General features: G+C 60.1%; 1 protein-coding gene across 1 annotated transcript in view; it reads left to right on the forward strand.

Annotated features, from left to right (window-relative positions):
* The window catches only part of LOC138066507 (otoferlin-like), a 106,897-nt gene that overhangs the window by 39,694 nt on the left and 44,824 nt on the right, over positions 1 to 22,379 (forward strand).

Consider the following 22,379-nt stretch of genomic DNA (forward strand, 5'->3'; position numbering starts at 1 on the left):
AGCTCTCCTCAGCACCCCCACCACAAGCCCAGCACCCCCAACACAACTCCCAGATCCCCTCAGCACCCCCAGTACAAGGTCCAGATCTCCTCTGCACCCCCAACACAAGCCCCAGATCCCCTCAGAACCCCAACCCCAAGCCCAGCACCCCCAACACAATGCCCCGATCCCCTCAGCAACCCCAAAACAAGGCCCAGCAGAGAAGGCCCAGACCCCTCAGTACCTCTACGACAAGCTCAGCACCTCCACCACAATGCCCAGATCCCGTCAGCACGTCCACGACAAGCCCAGGGCACCCAACACAAGCCCCAGATCCCGTCCGCATTCGCACAACACGCCCAGCACCCCCAACACAAGGCCCAGATCCCCTCAGCACCCTGCATCACAAGCCCAGCACCCCAAAAACAAGCCCCAGTTCCCCTCAGCACTCCCACACGCCCCGCACAACAAACACACAGCCCTGATCCCTGCTGCACCCCCAAAACAAGGCCCTGATCTCATCTGCACTCCCAAAACAAGGCCCAGCACTCCCACAACAAGCCCAGCACCCCCAGTGCAAGACCTAGCTCTCCTCAGCACTCCCACAACAAGCCCAGCACCCCCAGTGCAAGACCTAGCTCTCCTCAGCACCCCCACCACAAGCCCAGCACCCCCAACACAACGCCCAGATCCCCTCAGCACCCCCACCACAAGGCCCTGATCCCCTCTGCACTCCAAAAATACATCCAGCACCTTGAAAACAAGCCCCTGATCCCCTCAGTACCCCCAGTACAAGGCCCCGATCTCCTGAGCACCCCCAACACAAGCCCCAGATCCCCTCAGCACCCCGACCCCAAGCCCAGCACCCCCAACACAATGCCCCGATCCCCTCAGCAACCCCAAAACAAGGCCCAGATCCCCTCAGCACCCCCAAAACAAGGCCCAGCAGCTCCAACACAACGCCCAGCTCCCCTGTGCACTTCTACAAAAAGCCCAGCAGCCTGCATGACAAGCCCAGCACCTCGAAAACAAGGCCCAGATCCCCTCAGCAGCCCCACCACAACGCCCAGATCCCATGAGCAACCCCCAACACACAGCCCAGATCCCCTAGGCACTCCCACCACAAGGCCAGCACCTCCAAAACAATGCCCACATACCCTCAGCACCCCCACAACAAGCCCAGCACCCCCAACACAACGCCCCGATCCCGTTCAGTACCCTCATGACAAGACCAGCACCCCCAACACAACAGTCAGCTCCACTGAGCAGCCCAAAAACAAGCCTAGCACCCCCAACACAACACCCAGATCCCCCCAAAACAAGGCCCAGCAGCTCCAACACAACGCCCAGCTCCCCTGTGCACTTCTACAAAAAGCCCAGCAGCCTGCATGACAAGCCCAGCACCTCGAAAACAAGGCCCAGATCCCCTCAGCAGCCCCACCACAACGCCCAGATCCCATGAGCAACCCCCAACACACAGCCCAGATCCCCTAGGCACTCCCACCACAAGGCCAGCACCTCCAAAACAATGCCCACATACCCTCAGCACCCCCACAACAAGCCCAGCACCCCCAACACAACGCCCCGATCCCGTTCAGTACCCTCATGACAAGACCAGCACCCCCAACACAACAGTCAGCTCCACTGAGCAGCCCGAAAACAAGCCTAGCACCCCCAACACAACACCCAGATCCCCCGACACAAGGCCCAGCACCTCCAACACAATGCCCAGCTCCCCTCTGCACCCCCAAAAAAAGCCCAGCCCCCGCAACACAAGCCCATCACCTCAAAAACAAGCCCAGATCCCCTCAACACTCCCACAAGCCCAACACAACAAACACACAGCCCAGATCCCCTCTGCACCCCCATAACAGGCCCAACACCTCCAATACAAGCCCCAGATCCCCTCCGCACTCGCACAACACGCCCCGCACCCCTAACACAAGCCCAGATCCCCTCAGCACCACTATGACAAGTCCAGCACCTCAAAAACAATGCCCAGATCCCCTCTGCACCCCCACCACAAGCCCAGCACCCCCAACACAATGCCCCGATCCCCTCAGCACCCCTACCACAAGCCAAGCACCCCCAACACAATGCCCCGATCCCCTCAGCAACCCCAAAACAAGGCCCAGATCCCCTCTGCACCCCCACAACAAAGCCCAGCACTTCAAAAACAATGCCCAGATCCCCTCAGCACCCCCACCAGAAGCCCAGCACCCCCAACACATTGCCCAGATTTCCTCTGCACCTCGGAAAAAAAGGCCCAGCACCTCAAAAACATGGCCAGATCCCCTCAGCACCGCCACTACAAGCCCCGCACCTCCAAAACAATGCCCCGATCACCTCAGCAGCCGCACCACAAGCCCTGCACCCCCAACACAATGCCCAGATCCCCTCAGAACCCCAAAACAAGGCCCACATCCCCTCAGCAAACCCATTACAAGACCAGCTCCCCCGACACAAGGCCCACATCCCCTCAGCACCCCCAAAACAAGGCCCAGCAACTCCAACACAACGCCCAGCTCCCCTCTGCACTTCCACAAAAAGCCCAGCAGCCTGCATGACAAGCCCAGCACCTCAAAACAAGCCCCATATTCCCTCAGCACCCCCACAAGAAGGTCCAGATCCCCTCAGCACCCCCAAAACAAGGCCAGCACCCGCAACACAAGTCCAGCACCTCAAAAACAATGCCCAGATCCCCTAAGCACCCCCGACACACAGCCCAGATCCCCTAGGCACTCCCACACGCCCAACACAACAAAAACACGGCCTGAATCACCTCAGCATCCCCACCACAAGCCCAGCACTCCAAAAACAACGCCCAGCACCCCCAACACAACGCCCCGATCCCCTCAGCAAACCCACCACAAGCCCTGCACCCCCAACGCAATGCCCAGACCCCCTCAGCAACCCCAAAACAGGGCCGACATCCCGTCAGCAAACCCCTTACAAGAACAGCTCCCCCGACACACGGCCCACATCCCCTCAGCACGCTCAAAACAAGGCCCAGCACTCCCCAGACAAGGCCCAGACCCCTCAGTACCCCTACGACAAGCCCAGCCCCTCCACCACAATGCCCAGATCCCGTCAGCACCTGCACGACAAGCCCAGCGCACCCAACACAAGGACCAGATCCCTTCTGCACTCGCACAACACGCCCAGCACCCCCAACACAAGCCCAGATCCCCTCAGCACCACTATGACAAGTCCAGCCCCCACAACACAAGGCCCACATCCCCTCAGCACCCCTAAAACAAAGCCCAGCAACTCCAACACAATGCCCAGCTCCCCTCTGCACTTCCACAAAAAGCCCAGCAGCCTGCATGACAAGCCCAGCACCTCAAAACAAGCCCCATATTCCCTCAGCACCCCCACAAGAAGGTCCAGATCCCCTCAGCACCCCCATGACAAGCCCAGATCCCCTCTGCACTCCCACAAGCCCAACACAACAAACACACAGCCCAGATCCCCTCTGCACCCCCATAACAGGCCCAACACCTCCAATACAAGCCCCAGATCCCCTCCGCACTGGCAGAACACGCCCCGCACCCCTAACACAAGCCCAGATCCCCTCAGCACCACTATGACAAGTCCAGCACCCCCAACACAATGCCCAGATCCCCTCGGCACCCCCACAACAAAGCCCAGCACTTCAAAAACAATGCCCAGATCCTCTAAGCACCCCCACAACAAAGCCCAGCACCCCCAACACAACTCCCAGATCCCCTCAGCACCCCCACCACAAGCCCAGCACCCCCAACACAACGCCCAGATCCCCTTCAGTACCCTCATGACAAGACTAGCACCCCCAACACAACACCCAGCTCCACTGAGCAGCCCGAAAACAAGCCTAGCACCCCCAACACAACACCCAGATCCCCAAAAACAAGGCCCAGCACCCTCAACACAATGCCCAGATCCCCTCAGCACCCCCACCACAAGCCCAGCACCCCCACCACAACGCCCAGATCCCCTCTGCACCCCCACCACAAGCCCAGCACCCCCACCACAACGCCCAGATCCCCTCTGCACCCCCACCACAAGGCCAGCACCCCCACCACAATGCCCAGATCTCCTCTGCACCACTGAAAAAAAGGCCCAGCACCTCGAAAACATGGCCAGATCCCCTCAGCACCGCCACTACAAGCCCCGCACCTCCAAAACAATGCCCCGATCCCCTCAGCAGCCGCACCACAAGCCCTGCACCCCCAACGCAATGCCCAGATCCCCTCAGCATCCCTACCACAAGCCCTGCACCCCCAACACAATGCCCCGATCCCCTCAGCAACCCCAAAACAAGGCCCAGATCCCCTCAGCAAACCCATTACAAGACCAGCTCCCCGGACACAAGGCCCACATCCCCTCAGCACCCCCAACACAAGGCCCAGCACTGCCAAGACCAGGCCCAGACCCCTCAGTACCCCTACGACAAGCCCAGCACCTCTGACACCATGCCCCGATCCCCTCAGCACCCCCACGACAAGCCCCAATTCCCCTCAGCACTCCCACACGCCCCACACAACAAGCACATGGCCCAGATCCCCTCCGAACCCCCAAAACAAGGCCCTGATCCCATCTGCACTCCCAAAACAAGGCCCAGCACTCCCACAACAAGCCCAGCACCCCCAGTGCAAGACCTAGCTCTCCTCAGCACCCCCACCACAAGCCCAGATCCCCTCAGCACCCCCACCACAAGCCCAGCATCCCCAACACAATGTCCCAGATCCCCTCAGCAACCCCAAAACAGGGCCCAGATCCCCTCAGCAAACCCATTACAAGACCAGCTCCCCTGACACAAGGCCCACATCCCGTCAGCACCCCCAAAACAAGGCCCAGCAACTCCAACACAACGCCCAGCTCCCCTCTGCACTTCCACAAAAAGCCCAGCAGCCTGCATGACAAGCCCAGCACCTCGAAAACAAGCACAGATCCCCTCAGCACCCCCACCACAAGCCCAGCACCCCCAACACAACGCCCAGATCCCCTTCAGTACCCTCATGACAAGACTAGCACCCCCAACACAACACCCAGCTCCACTGAACAGCCCGAAAACAAGCCTAGCACCCCCAACACAACACCCAGATCCCCCAAAACAAGGCCCAGCACCTCCAACACAATGCCCAGCTCCCCTCTGCACCCCCAAAACAAGGCTAGCACCCTGCATGACAAGCCCAGCACCTCGAAAACAAGCCCAGATCCCCTCAGCACCCCCACCACAAGCCCAGCACCCCCAAAACAAGCCCATCATCCCCTCAGCACTCCCACAAGCCCAACACAACAAACACACGGCCCAGATCTCCTCTGCACCCCCAACACAAGGCCCAGCCCTCCCAAGACAAGGCCCAGACCCCTCAGTACCCCGATGACAAGCCTGACACCCCCACAACAAGACCCAGATCCCCTCTGCACACCCACCACTAGCCCAGCACTGCCCACAACAAGCCCAGCACCCCCAGTGCAAGACCTAGCTCTCCTCAGCACCACCACCACAAGCCCAGCACCCTCAACACAACGCCCAGATCCCCTCTGCACCCCCACCACAAGGCCCTGATCCCCTCTGCACTCCCAAAACACATCCAGCACCTCGAAAACAAGCCCCTGATCCCCTCAGTACCCGCAATACAAGGCCCCGATCTCCTGAGCACCCCCACCACAAAGCCCAGATCCCCTCTGCACCCCCACCACAAGCCCAGCACCCCCAACACAATGCCCAGATCCCCTCTGCACCCCCACCACAAGCCCAGCACCCCCACCACAACGCCCAGATCCCCTCAGCACCCCCACCACAAGGCCAGCACCCCCACCACAATGCCCAGATCTCCTCTGCACCACTGAAAAAAAGGCCCAGCACCTCGAAAACATGGCCAGATCCCCTCAGCACCGCCACTACAAGCCCCGCACCTCCAAAACAATGCCCCGATCCCCTCAGCAGCCGCACCACAAGCCCTGCACCCCCAACGCAATGCCCAGATCCCCTCAGCACCCCTACCACAAGCCCTGCACCCCCAACACAATGCCCCGATCCCCTCAGCAACCCCAAAACAAGGCCCAGATCCCCTCAGCAAACCCATTACAAGACCAGCTCCCCGGACACAAGGCCCACATCCCCTCAGCACCCCCAACACAAGGCCCAGCACTGCCAAGACCAGGCCCAGACCCCTCAGTACCCCTACGACAAGCCCAGCACCTCTGACACCATGCCCCGATCCCCTCAGCACCCCCACGACAAGCCCCAATTCCCCTCAGCACTCCCACACGCCCCACACAACAAGCACACGGCCCAGATCCCCTCCGCACCCCCAAAACAAGGCCCTGATCCCATCTGCACTCCCAAAACAAGGCCCAGCACTCCCACAACAAGCCCAGCACCCCCAGTGCAAGACCTAGCTCTCCTCAGCACCCCCACCACAAGCCCAGATCCCCTCAGCACCCCCACCACAAGCCCAGCACCCCCAACACAATGCCCAGATTTCCTCTGCACCACGGAAAAAAGGCCCAGCACCTCGAAAACAAAGTACAGATCCCCTCAGCACCCCTACCACAAGCCCAGCACCCCCAACACAATGTCCCAGATCCCCTCAGCAACCCCAAAACAGGGCCCAGATCCCCTCAGCAAACCCATTACAAGACCAGCTCCCCTGACACAAGGCCCACATCCCGTCAGCACCCCCAAAACAAGGCCCAGCAACTCCAACACAACGTCCAGCTCCCCTCTGCACTTCCACAAAAAGCCCAGCAGCCTGCATGACAAGCCCAGCACCTCGAAAACAAGCACAGATCCCCTCAGCACCCCCACCACAAGCCCCGCACTCCCAACACAAGCCCCAGACCCCCTCAGCACTCCCCCAAGCCAAACACAACAAACACACGGCCCAGATCTCCTCTGCACCCCCAACACAAGGCCCAGCCCTCCCAAGACAAGGCCCAGACCCCTCAGTACTCCCATGACAAGCCCGACACCCCCACAACAAGACCCAGATCCCCTCTGCACTCCCACACGCCCAAAGCAACAAACACACTGCCCAGATCCCCTCAGCAGCCCCAACACAAGGCCCAGCACTCCCAAGACAAGGCCCAGACCCCTCAGTACCCCCATGACAAGCCCGACACCCCCACAACAAGACCCAGATCCCCTCTGCACACCCACCACTAGCCCAGCACTCCCACAACAAGCCCAGCACCCCCAGTGCAAGACCTAGCTCTCCTCAGCACCCCCACCACAAGCCCAGCACCCCCAACACAACTCCCAGATCCCCTCAGCACCCCCAGTACAAGGTCCAGATCTCCTCTGCACCCCCAACACAAGCCCCAGATCCCCTCAGAACCCCAACCCCAAGCCCAGCACCCCCAACACAATGCCCCGATCCCCTCAGCAACCCCAAAACAAGGCCCAGCAGAGAAGGCCCAGACCCCTCAGTACCTCTACGACAAGCTCAGCACCTCCACCACAATGCCCAGATCCCGTCAGCACGTCCACGACAAGCCCAGGGCACCCAACACAAGCCCCAGATCCCGTCCGCATTCGCACAACACGCCCAGCACCCCCAACACAAGGCCCAGATCCCCTCAGCACCCTGCATCACAAGCCCAGCACCCCAAAAACAAGCCCCAGTTCCCCTCAGCACTCCCACACGCCCCGCACAACAAACACACAGCCCTGATCCCTGCTGCACCCCCAAAACAAGGCCCTGATCTCATCTGCACTCCCAAAACAAGGCCCAGCACTCCCACAACAAGCCCAGCACCCCCAGTGCAAGACCTAGCTCTCCTCAGCACTCCCACAACAAGCCCAGCACCCCCAGTGCAAGACCTAGCTCTCCTCAGCACCCCCACCACAAGCCCAGCACCCCCAACACAACGCCCAGATCCCCTCAGCACCCCCACCACAAGGCCCTGATCCCCTCTGCACTCCAAAAATACATCCAGCACCTTGAAAACAAGCCCCTGATCCCCTCAGTACCCCCAGTACAAGGCCCCGATCTCCTGAGCACCCCCAACACAAGCCCCAGATCCCCTCAGCACCCCGACCCCAAGCCCAGCACCCCCAACACAATGCCCCGATCCCCTCAGCAACCCCAAAACAAGGCCCAGATCCCCTCAGCACCCCCAAAACAAGGCCCAGCAGCTCCAACACAACGCCCAGCTCCCCTGTGCACTTCTACAAAAAGCCCAGCAGCCTGCATGACAAGCCCAGCACCTCGAAAACAAGGCCCAGATCCCCTCAGCAGCCCCACCACAACGCCCAGATCCCATGAGCAACCCCCAACACACAGCCCAGATCCCCTAGGCACTCCCACCACAAGGCCAGCACCTCCAAAACAATGCCCACATACCCTCAGCACCCCCACAACAAGCCCAGCACCCCCAACACAACGCCCCGATCCCGTTCAGTACCCTCATGACAAGACCAGCACCCCCAACACAACAGTCAGCTCCACTGAGCAGCCCAAAAACAAGCCTAGCACCCCCAACACAACACCCAGATCCCCCCAATACAAGGCCCAGCACCTCCAACACAATGCCCAGCTCCCCTCTGCACCCCCAAAAAAAGCCCAGCCCCCGCAACACAAGCCCATCACCTCAAAAACAAGCCCAGATCCCCTCAACACTCCCACAAGCTCAACACAACAAACACACGGCCCAGATCCCCTCTGCACCCCCATAACAGGCCCAACACCTCCAATACAAGCCCCAGATCCCCTCCGCACTCGCACAACACGCCCCGCACCCCTAACACAAGCCCAGATCCCCTCAGCACCACTATGACAAGTCCAGCACCTCAAAAACAATGCCCAGATCCCCTCTGCACCCCCACCACAAGCCCAGCACCCCCAACACAATGCCCCGATCCCCTCAGCACCCCTACCACAAGCCAAGCACCCCCAACACAATGCCCCGATCCCCTCAGCAACCCCAAAACAAGGCCCAGATCCCCTCTGCACCCCCACAACAAAGCCCAGCACTTCAAAAACAATGCCCAGATCCCCTCAGCACCCCCACCAGAAGCCCAGCACCCCCAACACATTGCCCAGATTTCCTCTGCACCTCGGAAAAAAAGGCCCAGCACCTCAAAAACATGGCCAGATCCCCTCAGCACCGCCACTACAAGCCCCGCACCTCCAAAACAATGCCCCGATCACCTCAGCAGCCGCACCACAAGCCCTGCACGCCCAACGCAATGCCCAGATCCCCTCAGCACCCCCACCACAAGCCCAGCACCCCCAACACAACGCCCAGATCCCCTCAGCACCCCCACCTCAAGGCCCTGATCCCCTCTGCACTCCCAAAACACATCCAGCACCTCGAAAACAAGCCCCTGATCCCCTCAGTACCCCCAGTACAAGGCCCAGATCTCCTCTGCACCCCCAACACAAGCCCCAGATCCCCTCAGAACCCCAACCCCAAGCCCAGCACCCCCAACACAATGCCCCGATCCCCTCAGCAACCCCAAAACAAGGCCCAGCAGAGAAGGCCCAGACCCCTCAGTACCTCTACGACAAGCTCAGCACCTCCACCACAATGCCCAGATCCCGTCAGCACGTCCACGACAAGCCCAGGGCACCCAACACAAGCCCCAGATCCCGTCCGCATTCGCACAACACGCCCAGCACCCCCAACACAAGGCCCAGATCCCCTCAGCACCCTGCATCACAAGCCCAGCACCCCAAAAACAAGCCCCAGTTCCCCTCAGCACTCCCACACGCCCCGCACAACAAACACACAGCCCTGATCCCTGCTGCACCCCCAAAACAAGGCCCTGATCTCATCTGCACTCCCAAAACAAGGCCCAGCACTCCCACAACAAGCCCAGCACCCCCAGTGCAAGACCTAGCTCTCCTCAGCACTCCCACAACAAGCCCAGCACCCCCAGTGCAAGACCTAGCTCTCCTCAGCACCCCCACCACAAGCCCAGCACCCCCAACACAACGCCCAGATCCCCTCAGCACCCCCACCACAAGGCCCTGATCCCCTCTGCACTCCAAAAATACATCCAGCACCTTGAAAACAAGCCCCTGATCCCCTCAGTACCCCCAGTACAAGGCCCCGATCTCCTGAGCACCCCCAACACAAGCCCCAGATCCCCTCAGCACCCCGACCCCAAGCCCAGCACCCCCAACACAATGCCCCGATCCCCTCAGCAACCCCAAAACAAGGCCCAGATCCCCTCAGCACCCCCAAAACAAGGCCCAGCAGCTCCAACACAACGCCCAGCTCCCCTGTGCACTTCTACAAAAAGCCCAGCAGCCTGCATGACAAGCCCAGCACCTCGAAAACAAGGCCCAGATCCCCTCAGCAGCCCCACCACAACGCCCAGATCCCATGAGCAACCCCCAACACACAGCCCAGATCCCCTAGGCACTCCCACCACAAGGCCAGCACCTCCAAAACAATGCCCACATACCCTCAGCACCCCCACAACAAGCCCAGCACCCCCAACACAACGCCCCGATCCCGTTCAGTACCCTCATGACAAGACCAGCACCCCCAACACAACAGTCAGCTCCACTGAGCAGCCCGAAAACAAGCCTAGCACCCCCAACACAACACCCAGATCCCCCGACACAAGGCCCAGCACCTCCAACACAATGCCCAGCTCCCCTCTGCACCCCCAAAAAAAGCCCAGCCCCCGCAACACAAGCCCATCACCTCAAAAACAAGCCCAGATCCCCTCAACACTCCCACAAGCTCAACACAACAAACACACAGCCCAGATCCCCTCTGCACCCCCATAACAGGCCCAACACCTCCAATACAAGCCCCAGATCCCCTCCGCACTCGCACAACACGCCCCGCACCCCTAACACAAGCCCAGATCCCCTCAGCACCACTATGACAAGTCCAGCACCTCAAAAACAATGCCCAGATCCCCTCTGCACCCCCACCACAAGCCCAGCACCCCCAACACAATGCCCCGATCCCCTCAGCAACCCCAAAACAAGGCCCAGATCCCCTCTGCACCCCCACAACAAAGCCCAGCACTTCAAAAACAATGCCCAGATCCCCTCAGCACCCCCACCAGAAGCCCAGCACCCCCAACACATTGCCCAGATTTCCTCTGCACCTCGGAAAAAAAGGCCCAGCACCTCAAAAACATGGCCAGATCCCCTCAGCACCGCCACTACAAGCCCCGCACCTCCAAAACAATGCCCCGATCACCTCAGCAGCCGCACCACAAGCCCTGCACCCCCAACACAACGCCCAGATCCCCTTCAGTACCCTCATGACAAGACTAGCACCCCCAACACAACACCCAGCTCCACTGAGCAGCCCGAAAACAAGCCTAGCACCCCCAACACAACACCCAGATCCCCCAAAACAAGGCCCAGCACCTCCAACACAATGCCCAGCTCCCCTCTGCACTTCCACAAAAAGCCCAGCAGCCTGCATGACAAGCCCAGCACCTCAAAACAAGCCCCATATTCCCTCAGCACCCCCACAAGAAGGTCCAGATCCCCTCAGCACCCCCATGACAAGCCCAGATCCCCTCTGCACTCCCACAAGCCCAACACAACAAACACACAGCCCAGATCCCCTCTGCACCCCCATAACAGGCCCAACACCTCCAATACAAGCCCCAGATCCCCTCCGCACTGGCAGAACACGCCCCGCACCCCTAACAAAAGCCCAGATCCCCTCAGCACCACTATGACAAGTCCAGCACCCCCAACACAATGCCCAGATCCCCTCGGCACCCCCACAACAAAGCCCAGCACTTCAAAAACAATGCCCAGATCCTCTAAGCACCCCCACAACAAAGCCCAGCACCCCCAACACAACTCCCAGATCCCCTCAGCACCCCCACCACAAGCCCAGCACCCCCAACACAACGCCCAGATCCCCTTCAGTACCCTCATGACAAGACTAGCACCCCCAACACAACACCCAGCTCCACTGAACAGCCCGAAAACAAGCCTAGCACCCCCAACACAACACCCAGATCCCCCAAAACAAGGCCCAGCACCTCCAACACAATGCCCAGCTCCCCTCTGCACCCCCAAAACAAGGCTAGCACCCTGCATGACAAGCCCAGCACCTCGAAAACAAGCCCAGATCCCCTCAGCACCCCCACCACAAGCCCAGCACCCCCAAAACAAGCCCATCATCCCCTCAGCACTCCCACAAGCCCAACACAACAAACACACGGCCCAGATCTCCTCTGCACCCCCAACACAAGGCCCAGTACTCCCAAGACAAGGCCCAGACCCCTCAGTACCCCCATGACAAGCCCAACACCCCCACAACAAGACCCAGATCCCCTCTGCACACCCACCACTAGCCCAGCACTGCCCACAACAAGCCCAGCACCCCCAGTGCAAGACCTAGCTCCCCTCAGCACCCCCACCACAAGCCCAGCACCCCCAACACAACGCCCAGATCCCCTCAGCACCCCCACCACAAGGCCCTGATCCCCTCTGCACTCCCAAAACACATCCAGCACCTCGAAAACAAGCCCCTGATCCCCTAACTACCCCCAATACAAGGCCCCGATCTCCTGAGCACCCCCACCACAACGCCCAAATCCCCTCTGCACCCCCACCACAAGCCCGGAACCCCGAACACAATGCCCAGATGCCCTCTGCACTCCCACCACAAGCCCAGCACCCCCAACACAATGCCCAGATTTCCTCTGCACCACGGAAAAAAAGGCCCAGCACCTCGAAAACATGGCCAGATCCCCTCAGCACCCCCACTACAAGCCCCGCACCTCCAAAACAATGCCCCGATCACCTCAGCAGCCCCACCACAAGCCCTGCACCCCCAACGCAATGCCCAGAACCCCTCAGCACCCCTACCACAAGCCCTGCACCCCCAACACAATGCCCCGATCCCCTCAGCAACCCCAAAACAAGGCCCAGATCCCCTCAGCAAACCCATTACAAGACCAGCTCCCCCGACACAAGGCCCAGATCCCCTCTGCACCCCCACAACAAAGCCCAGCACTTCAAAAACAATGCCCAGATCCCCTCAGCACCCCCACCACAAGCCCAGCACCCCCAACACAACGCCCAGATCCCCTCTGCACCCCCAAAACAAGGCTAGCACCCTGCATGACAAGCCCAGCACCTCGAAAACATGGCCAGATCCCCTCAGCACCCCCACTACAAGCCCCGCACCTCCAAAACAATGCCCCAGATCACCTCAGCAGCCCCACCACAACGCCCAGATCCCCTCTGCACCCCCAACGCAATGCCCAGATCCCCTCAGCACCCCTACAACAAGCCCTGCACCCCCAACACAATGCCCCGATCTCCTCAGCACCCCTACCACAAGCCCTGCACCCCCAACACAATGCCCCAGATCCCCTCAGCAACCCCAAAACAAGGCCCACATCCCCTCAGCAAACCCATTACAAGACCAGCTCCCCCGACACAAGGCCCACATCCCCTCAGCACCCCCAACACAAGGCCCACCACTCCCAATACAAGTCCCAGACCCCTCAGTACCCCTACGACAAGCCCAGCACCTCTGACACCATGCCCTGATCCCCTCAGCACCCCCACAACAAGCCCCAGATCCCCTCAGCACTCCCACAAGCTCAACACAACAAACACAACGCCCAGATCCCCTCCGCACACCCCAAAACAAGGCCCTGATCCCCTCTGCACTCCCAAAACAAAGCCCAGCACCCCTAACACAATGCCCAGATACCCTCAGTGCAAGACCTAGCTCTCCTCAGCACCCCCACCACAAGCCCAGCACCCCCAACACAACGCCCAGATCCCCTCAGCACCCCCACCACAAGCCCTGCACCCCCAACACAACGCCCAGATCCCCTTCAGTACCCTCATGACAAGACTAGCACCCCCAACACAACACCCAGATCCCCCAAAACTAGGCCCAGCACCTCCAACACAATGCCCAGCTCCCCTCTGCACCCCCAAAACAAGGCTAGCACCCTGCATGACAAGCCCAGCACCTCGAAAACAAGCCCAGATCCCCTCAGCACCCCCACCACAAGCCCAGGACCCCCAAAACAAGCCCATCATCCCCTCAGCACTCCCACAAGCCCAACACAACAAACACACAGCCCAGATCTCCTCTTCACCCCCAACACAAGGCCCAGTACTCCCAAGACAAGGCCCAGACACCTCAGTACCCCGATGACAAGCCCGACACCCCCACAACAAGACCCAGATCCCCTCTGCACACCCACCACTAGCCCAGCACTCCCACAACAAGCCCAGCACCCCCAGTGCAAGACCTAGCTCCCCTCTGTACCCCCACCACAAGCCCAGCACCCCCAACACAACGCCCAGATCCCCTCAGCAACCCCACCACAAGGCCCTGATCCCCTCTGCACTCCCAAAACACATCCAGCACCTCGAAAACAAGCCCCATATTTCCTCAACACCACAACAAGAAGGTCCGGATCCCCTCAGCACCCCCTTGGCAAGCTCAGATCCCCTCTGCACTTCCCCAAGCCCAACACGACAAACACACAGCCCAGATCCCCTCTTCACCCCCATAACAAGCCCAGCAACAACACCACAATGTCCAGATCCCGTCAGCACGTCCACGACAAGCCCAGCGCACCCAACACAAGGCCCAGATCCCCTCAGCATCCTCCATCACAAGCCCAGCACCCCAAAAACAAGGCCCAGATCCCCTCAGCACTCCCACACACCCCACACAACAAACACACGGCCCAGATCCCCTCCGCACCCCCAAAACAAGGCCCTGATCCCATCTGCACTCCCAAAACAAGGCCCAGCACTCCCACAACAAGCCCAGCACCCCCAGTGCAAGACCTAGCTCCCCTCAGCACCCCCACCACAAGCCCAGCACCCCCAACACAACGCCCAGATCCCCTCAGCACCCCCACCACAAGGCCCTGATCCCCTCTGCACTCCCAAAACACATCCAGCACCTCGAAAACAAGCCCCTGATCCCCTCACTACCCCCAATACAAGGCCCCGATCTCCTGAGCACCCCCAACACAAAGCCCAGATCCCCTCTGCACCCCCACCACAAGCCCAGCACCCCCAACACAATGCCCAGATCTCCTCTGCACCACGGAAAAAAGGCCCAGCACCCCTAAAACAAGCCCCAGATCCCCTCAGCACCACTATGACAAGCCCAGCACCCCCAAAACAAGCCCCAGATCCCCTCTGCACCCCCAAAACAAAGCCCAGCACCTCGAAAACAAAGCCCAGACCCCCTAAGCACAGCCACAACAAGCCCAGCACCCCCAACACTACGCCCAGATCCCGTTCAGTACCCTCATGACAAGACTAGCACCCCCAACACAACACCCAGCTCCACTGAGCAGCCCGAAAACAAGCCTAGCACCCCCAACACAACACCCAGATCCCCAAAAACAAGGCCCAGCACCTCCAACACAATGCCCATATCCCCTCTGCACCCCCATGACAAGCCCAGCACCTCCTCCACCATGCCCAGATCCCGTCAGCACGTCCACGACAAGCCCAGCGCACCCAACACAAGCCCCAGATCCCCTCAGCATCCTCCATCACAAGCCCAGCACCCCCAAAACAAGCCCCAGATCCCCTCAGCACTCCCACACGCCCCACACAACAAACACACGGCCCAGATCCCCTCCGCACCCCCAAAACAAGGCCCTGATCCCATCTGCACTCCCAAAACAAGGCCCAGCACTCCCACCACAAGCCCAGCACCCCCAGTGCAAGACCTAGCTCTCCTCAGCACCCCCACCACAAGCCCAGCACCCCCAACACAACGCCCAGATCTCCTCTACACCTCGGAAAAAAAGGCCCAGCACGTCGAAAACAAGGCCAGATCCCCTCAGCACCCCCACTACAAGCCCAGCACCTCGAAAACAACGTCCCGATCCCCTCAGCAACCCCACCACAAGCCCTGCACCCCCAACGCAATGCCCTGATCCCCTCAGCACCCCTACCACAAGCCCAGCACCCCCAACACAACGCCCCGATCCCCTCAGCAACCACAAAAAAAGGCCCAGATCCCCTCAGCACCCCCAAAACAAGGCCCAGCAGCTCCAACACAACACCCAGCTCCCCTCTGCACTTCTACAAAAAGCCCAGCAGCCTGCATGACAAGCCCAGCACCTCGAAAACAAGCCCCAGATCCCCTCAGCAGCCCCACCACAACGCCCAGATCCCATGAGCAACCCCCAACACACAGCCCAGATCCCCTAGGCACTCCCACCACAAGGCCAGCACCTCCAAAACAATGCCCAGATCCCCTCTGCACCCCCACCACAAGTCCAGCACCCCAAACACAATGCCCAGATCCCGTTCAGTACCCTCATGACAAGAATAGCACCCCCAACACAACAGTCAGCTCCACTGAGCAGCCCGAAAACAAGCCTAGCACCCCCAACACAACACCCAGATCCCCCGACACAAGGCCCAGCACCTCCAACACAATGCCCAGCTCCCCTCTGCACCCCCCAAAAAAAGCCCAGCCCCCGCAACACAAGCCCATCACCTCCAAAACAAGCCCAGATCCCCTCAACACTCCCACAAGCCCAAAACAACAAACACACAGCCCAGACCCCTCTGCACACCCATAACAGGCCCAACACCTCCAATACAAGCCCCAGATCCCCTCCGCACTCGCACAACACGCCCAGCACCCCCAACACAAGGACCAGATCCCCTCAGCACCACTATGACAGGTCCAGCAGCCACAACACAAGGCCCAGATCCCCTCAGCACCCCCAAAACAAGGCCCAGCAACTCCAACACAACGCCCAGCTCGCCTCTGCACTTCCACAAAAAGCCCAGCAGCCTGCATGACAAGCCCAGCACCACGAAAACAAGCCCCATATTCCCTCAACACCCCCACAAGACGGTCCAGATCCCCTCAGCACCCCAAAAACAAGGCCAGCACGCGCAACACAAACCCAGCACCTCGAAAACAAGCCCCAGATCCCCTCAGGACCCCCACAACAAGCCCAGATCCCCTCAGCACCCCTAAAACAAGGCCAGCACCCACAACACAAGCCCAGCACCTCGAAAACAATCCCCAGATCCCCTCAGCACCCCCGACACACAGCCCAGATCCTCTAGGCACTCCCACACGCCCAAGACAACAAAAACACGGCCTGAATCATCTCAGCATCCCCACCAAAAGCCCAGCACTCCAAAAACAACGCCCAGCACCCCCAACACAACGCCCCAGATCCCCTCAGCAACCTGAAAACAAGGCCCACATCCCCTCAGCAAACCCATTACAAGACCAGCTCCCCCAACACAAGGCCCACATCCCATCAGCAGCCCGACCACAAGCCCAGCACCCGTAACACAACACCAGGATCCCCTCTGCACACCCAGCACTAGCCCAACACTCCCACAACAAGCCCAGCACCCCCAGTGCAAGACCTAGCTCTCCTCAGCACCCCCACCACAATGCCCAGATCCCCTCAGCACCCCTACCACAAGCCCAGCACCCCCAACACAATGCCCCAGATCCCCTCAGCAACCCCAAAACAAGGCCCACATCCCCTCAGCAAACCCCTTACAAGACCAGCTCCCCCGACACAAGGCCCACATCCCCTCAGCACCCCCAACACAAGGCCCAGCACTCCCAAGACAAGGCCCAGACCCCTCAGTACCCCTACGACAAGCCCAGCACCTCCACCACAATGCCCAGATCCCGTCAGCACGTCCACGACAAGCCCAGCTCTCCCCAATACAAGGCCCAGATCCCCTCCGCACTCGCACAACACGCCCAGCACCCCCAACACAAGGCCCAGATCCCCTCAGCACCCTGCATCACAAGCCCAGCACCCCAAAAACAAGCCCCAGTTCCCCTCAGCACTCCCCCAAGCCCAACACAACAAACACACGGCCCAGATCCCCTCCGCACCCCCAAAACAAGGCCCTGATCCCATCTGCACTCCCAAAACAAGGCCCAGCACTCCCACAACAAGCCCAGCACCCTCAGTGCAAGACCTAGCTCTCCTCAGCACCCCCACCACAAGCCCAGCACCCCCAACACAATGCCCAGATTTCCTCTGCACCATGGAAAAAAGGCCCAGCACCTCGATAACAAAGTCCAGATCCCCTCAGCACCCCCACCACAAGCCCAGCACTCCCAACACAACGCCCAGATCCCCTCAGCACCCCTATGACAAGCCTAACACCTCCAACACAATGCCCAACTCCCCTCAGCACCCCACAAAAAGCCCAGCACCTCCAACACAAGCCCATGATCCCCTCAGCACTCCCACAAGCCCAACACAACAAACACACAGCCCAAATCCACTCAGCACCCCCAACACAAGGCCCAGATCCCCTCTGCACTCCCAAAACAAGGCCCAGCACCCCCAACACAAGGCCCCGATCCCCTCAGCAGCCCCATAACAAACCCAACACCTCCAATACAATCCCCAGATCCCCTCCGCACTCGCACAACACGCCCAGCACCCCCAACACAAGCCCAGATCCCCTCAGCACCAGTATGACAAGTCCAGCACCCCCAACACAAGGCCCAGATCCCCTCAGCACCCCCACAACAAAGCCCAGCACCTCGAAAACAAGCCCCAGATCCCCTCTGCACCCCCACCACAAGCCCAGCATCTCCAATAGAAGCCCCAGATCCCCACCGCACTCGCACAGAATGCCCAGCACCCCCAACACAAGGCCCCAATCCCCTCAGCACTCCCGCAAGCCCAAAACAACAAACACACAGCCCAGATCCCCTCTGCACACCCACCACAAGCCCAGCACCTCGAAAACAATGTCCAAATACCCTCAGCACCCCCACAACAAGCCCAGCACCCCCAACACCACACCCAGATCCCGGTCAATACCCTCATGACAAGACCAGCACCCCCAACACAACACCCAGATCCCCTCTGCACCCCCAAAACAAGGCCAGCCCCCGCAACACAAGCCCAGCACCTCGAAAACAAGCCCAGATCCCCTTAGCAACCCCACAACAAGGCCCAGCAACTCCAACACAACGCCCAGCTCCGCTCTGCACCCCCACAGAAAGCCCAGCACCCGCAACACAAGCCCAACACCTCCAGAACAAGCCCCAGATGCCCTCAGCACTCCCACAAGCCCAACACCACAAACACACGACCCAGCTCCCCTCCGCACCCCCAACACAAGGCCCAGCACCCCCAACACAAGGCCCTGATCCCCTCAGCACTCCCAAAGGAAGGCCCAGCACCCTGAAAACAAGACCTAGCTTTCATCAGAGCCCCCACGCCAAGCCCAGCTCTCCCCAATACAAGGCCCAGATCCCCTCAGCACCCTGCATGACAAGCCCAGCACTCCCAACACAACGCCCAGATCCCCTCTGCACCCCCACAGCAAGCCCCAGATGCCCTCAGCCCTCCCACAAGCTCAACACAACAAACACACAGCCCAGATCCCCTCAGCACCCCCATCACATGGCCCAGCACCCCCAAGACAAGGCCCAGACCCCTCAGTACCCCTATGACAAGCCCAACACTTCCAACACAACGCCCAGATCCCCTCAGCAACCCTATGACAAGCCCCAGATCCCCTCAGCACTCCCACAAGCTCAACACAAAACAAACACGCAGCCCAAATCCACTCAGCACCCCAAGACAAGGCCCAGACCCCTCAGTATCCCTATGACAGACCCGACACCTCCAACACAAGGCCCAGATCCCCTCTGCACTCCCACAAGCTCAACACAACAAACACACAGCCCACCCAGATCCCCTCAGCACCCCCACCACAAGCCCAGCACCTCCAAAACAATGCCCAGATCCCCTCAGCACCCCCAAAACAAAGCCCAGCACCCCGAACACAACACCCAGATCCCCTCCGCACCCCCACAACAAGCAGAGCTCCCCCAACACAACGCACAGGTCCCCTCAGCACCCCCACGACAAGCCCAGCACCTCCAAAACAACGCCCAGATCCCCTCAGCAATCCCACCACAAGCCCAGCACCCGTAACACAATGCCCAGTTCCAATCAGCAGCCCCACAACAAGTCCAGCACCTGTAACACTACGCCCAGATCCCCTCAGCACCCCCACAACAAGCCCAGCACCCACAACAGTACGCCCAGATCCCTTCAGCACCCCCATAAGCCGAGCACCCACAACACAAGCCCAAGATCCCCTCCGCACCCCCATAAGCCCAGCCCCCCAATACAAGGCCCAGATCCCCTCTGCACCCGCACTACAAGCCCCGCACCACCTACACAATGCCCAGATCCCCTCAGCACCCCCACGACAAGCCCAGCACCTCCAAAACAATGTCCAGATCCCCTCCGCAACCTACCAAGCCCAGCTAACCCAAAACAAGACCCTGATCCCTTTCAGTACCCTGAGAAACCCAGAAACCCCAACACAAGGGCCAGACCCCTCAGCACCCCCATAAGCCCAGCACCACCAACACAACGCCCAGATCCCCTCAGCACCCACAATACTAGGACCAGGTCCCCTCAGCACCTGCAAAACAAGGTCTAGATGCCCTCAGCACTCCCAGAACAAGCCCAGAACGCTCAACACAAGGCCCACATCCCCTCAGCACCCCCATGACAAGTTCAGCACTCCCAAAAAGAGATCCAGATCCCCTCCGCAACCCCTCACGTCAAGCCCAGTGCCCCCAACACAACGCCCAAATCGCCTCAGCAACCCCAAAACATGGCCCAGCACCCCCAACACAAGGCCCACATCCCCTCAAGATCCGCACAAGAAAGGTCGAGATCCCGTCAGCACCCCCACAACAATCCCAGCACTCCCAATACAAGGCTCAGCACCTCCAAAACAAGGCTCAGCTCCACTGAGCAGCCCGAAAACAAGCCTAGCACCCCAAACACAACGCCCAGATCCCCTCAGCTGACCCACAACAAGCCCAGCACCCCCAACACAAGGCCCACATCCCCTCAGTACTCTCAACACAAGGCCCAGATCTCCTCAGCACCCCCACAACAACCCCACCACTCCCAACACAAGCCTCAGTGACCCTCAGCACCCCCGCAACAAGCCCAGAACCCCCAACACAACGCCGAGATCCTCTCAGCACTCCCACCACAAGCCCAGCACCCCCAACACAAGGCCCAGATCCCCCAAAACAAGCCCAGCAGCCCCATAAGAAAGGTCCAGATCCCCTCTGCACCCCCACGACAAGCCTAGCACTCGCAACAAAAGGCTCAGCACCTCCTGCACAACGCCCAGATCCCCTAAGCACCACCATGACAACCCCAGCACCCCCAACACAAGGCTCAGCTCTACTGAGCAGCCCAAAAACAAACCTAGCACCCCCAACACAACAAGCAGATCCACTCAGCACTCCCAACACAAAGTTCAGTGACCCTCAGCACCCCCACAACAAGCCCAGAACCCCCAACACAAGGCCCAGATCCCCTGAGCAAACCTATGACAAGACCAGCTCCCCCAAAGGGCACGGAGGAGCTGCCCTCCCTCACTCTCTGTGTGGCTCTTGTTGCCACAGCCTCCTTGCTTCCCCCCGGCAGACGGGGAGCTTTGGGCAGAGAGGCGGGAGGCAGGGTTAAGGGGAGGCCTTGGCTGCAGAGGTCTGCCCCTGTGGCAGGTGCTGGAATGGGGAGGGCACTAGTGTGTGCCTGTGGCCTGGGCAGATGCCCCAGGAGCAGGGGGAGGCGCAGGCTGGGGCAGAGCAGGATGCAGCCCAGAGGCAGAGAGGTGGGCATGGCCAGCTCTGTTTTGGTGAAAACGCACCTGTTCTTGTCATGGTGCAGTGATGAGCTGCAGAGCACAGCAAACAGAGGCAGCAAACAGACACAGCAGTTTGCGCAGCAGTGTCTGGGCTCTGCCTGGGCCTTTTGTGGGCCTTGTTGGAAGTTGGGGAGGCTTTCTGGGGACCCCCGAGGAACTAGACAGTGCTTGCTGCTAGCAGGAAGGGAGAGCTAGGCAAGGACTACTGCAGGGGGCCTTGACTTAACTTCTCCTGGGAAGTTCTAGCTAGGTGGGGCTGCTGCTAACGAGCTCTCTGGGCTGGCCTGGTCAGAGGGAGTTGGGGCTTTTGTTTCAGGTGGCTCCTGATTGGGTGGGTCAAGCACCCTTGTGAGTCACTGCTGGGCAGAGGCCTATATAAGAGCCAGGCCTAGAGCCCAGCTCCCAGAGTGGGGCTGGCAGAGGCAGCAGTTTGGGCAGCAGGCAAAGAAGGTGCCTCTCCCTTTTCTGCAGTGGTGTGTCCTTCCCTGGGGCATGGTCATGACATGCTGCAGAGCACATTCCCCAGTGGCTGCTGGAGGTGCTGCCTCAGCTGTGTGTGAGGCTTCAACCCAGACAGACCCTCAGACAGCAGATGCAGCTCTGCAGGTGTCAGGCTGCAGGGAGTGCCTGGGGCCTTTCTGTGAGGCCTGGGCTGACAGTCAGCTCTCCTGTGCAAGGTGTGCTGTGGTTGACCCTTTGTATTGCCAGATAAAGGAGCTGGGGGAGGAAGTTAGCAGTCCCTCTTCTAACCTCAACCATTCTGTG

The sequence above is a fragment of the Struthio camelus genome, chromosome 3, assembly GCF_040807025.1.
Source record: "Struthio camelus isolate bStrCam1 chromosome 3, bStrCam1.hap1, whole genome shotgun sequence".
NCBI lineage: Eukaryota > Metazoa > Chordata > Aves > Struthioniformes > Struthionidae > Struthio > Struthio camelus.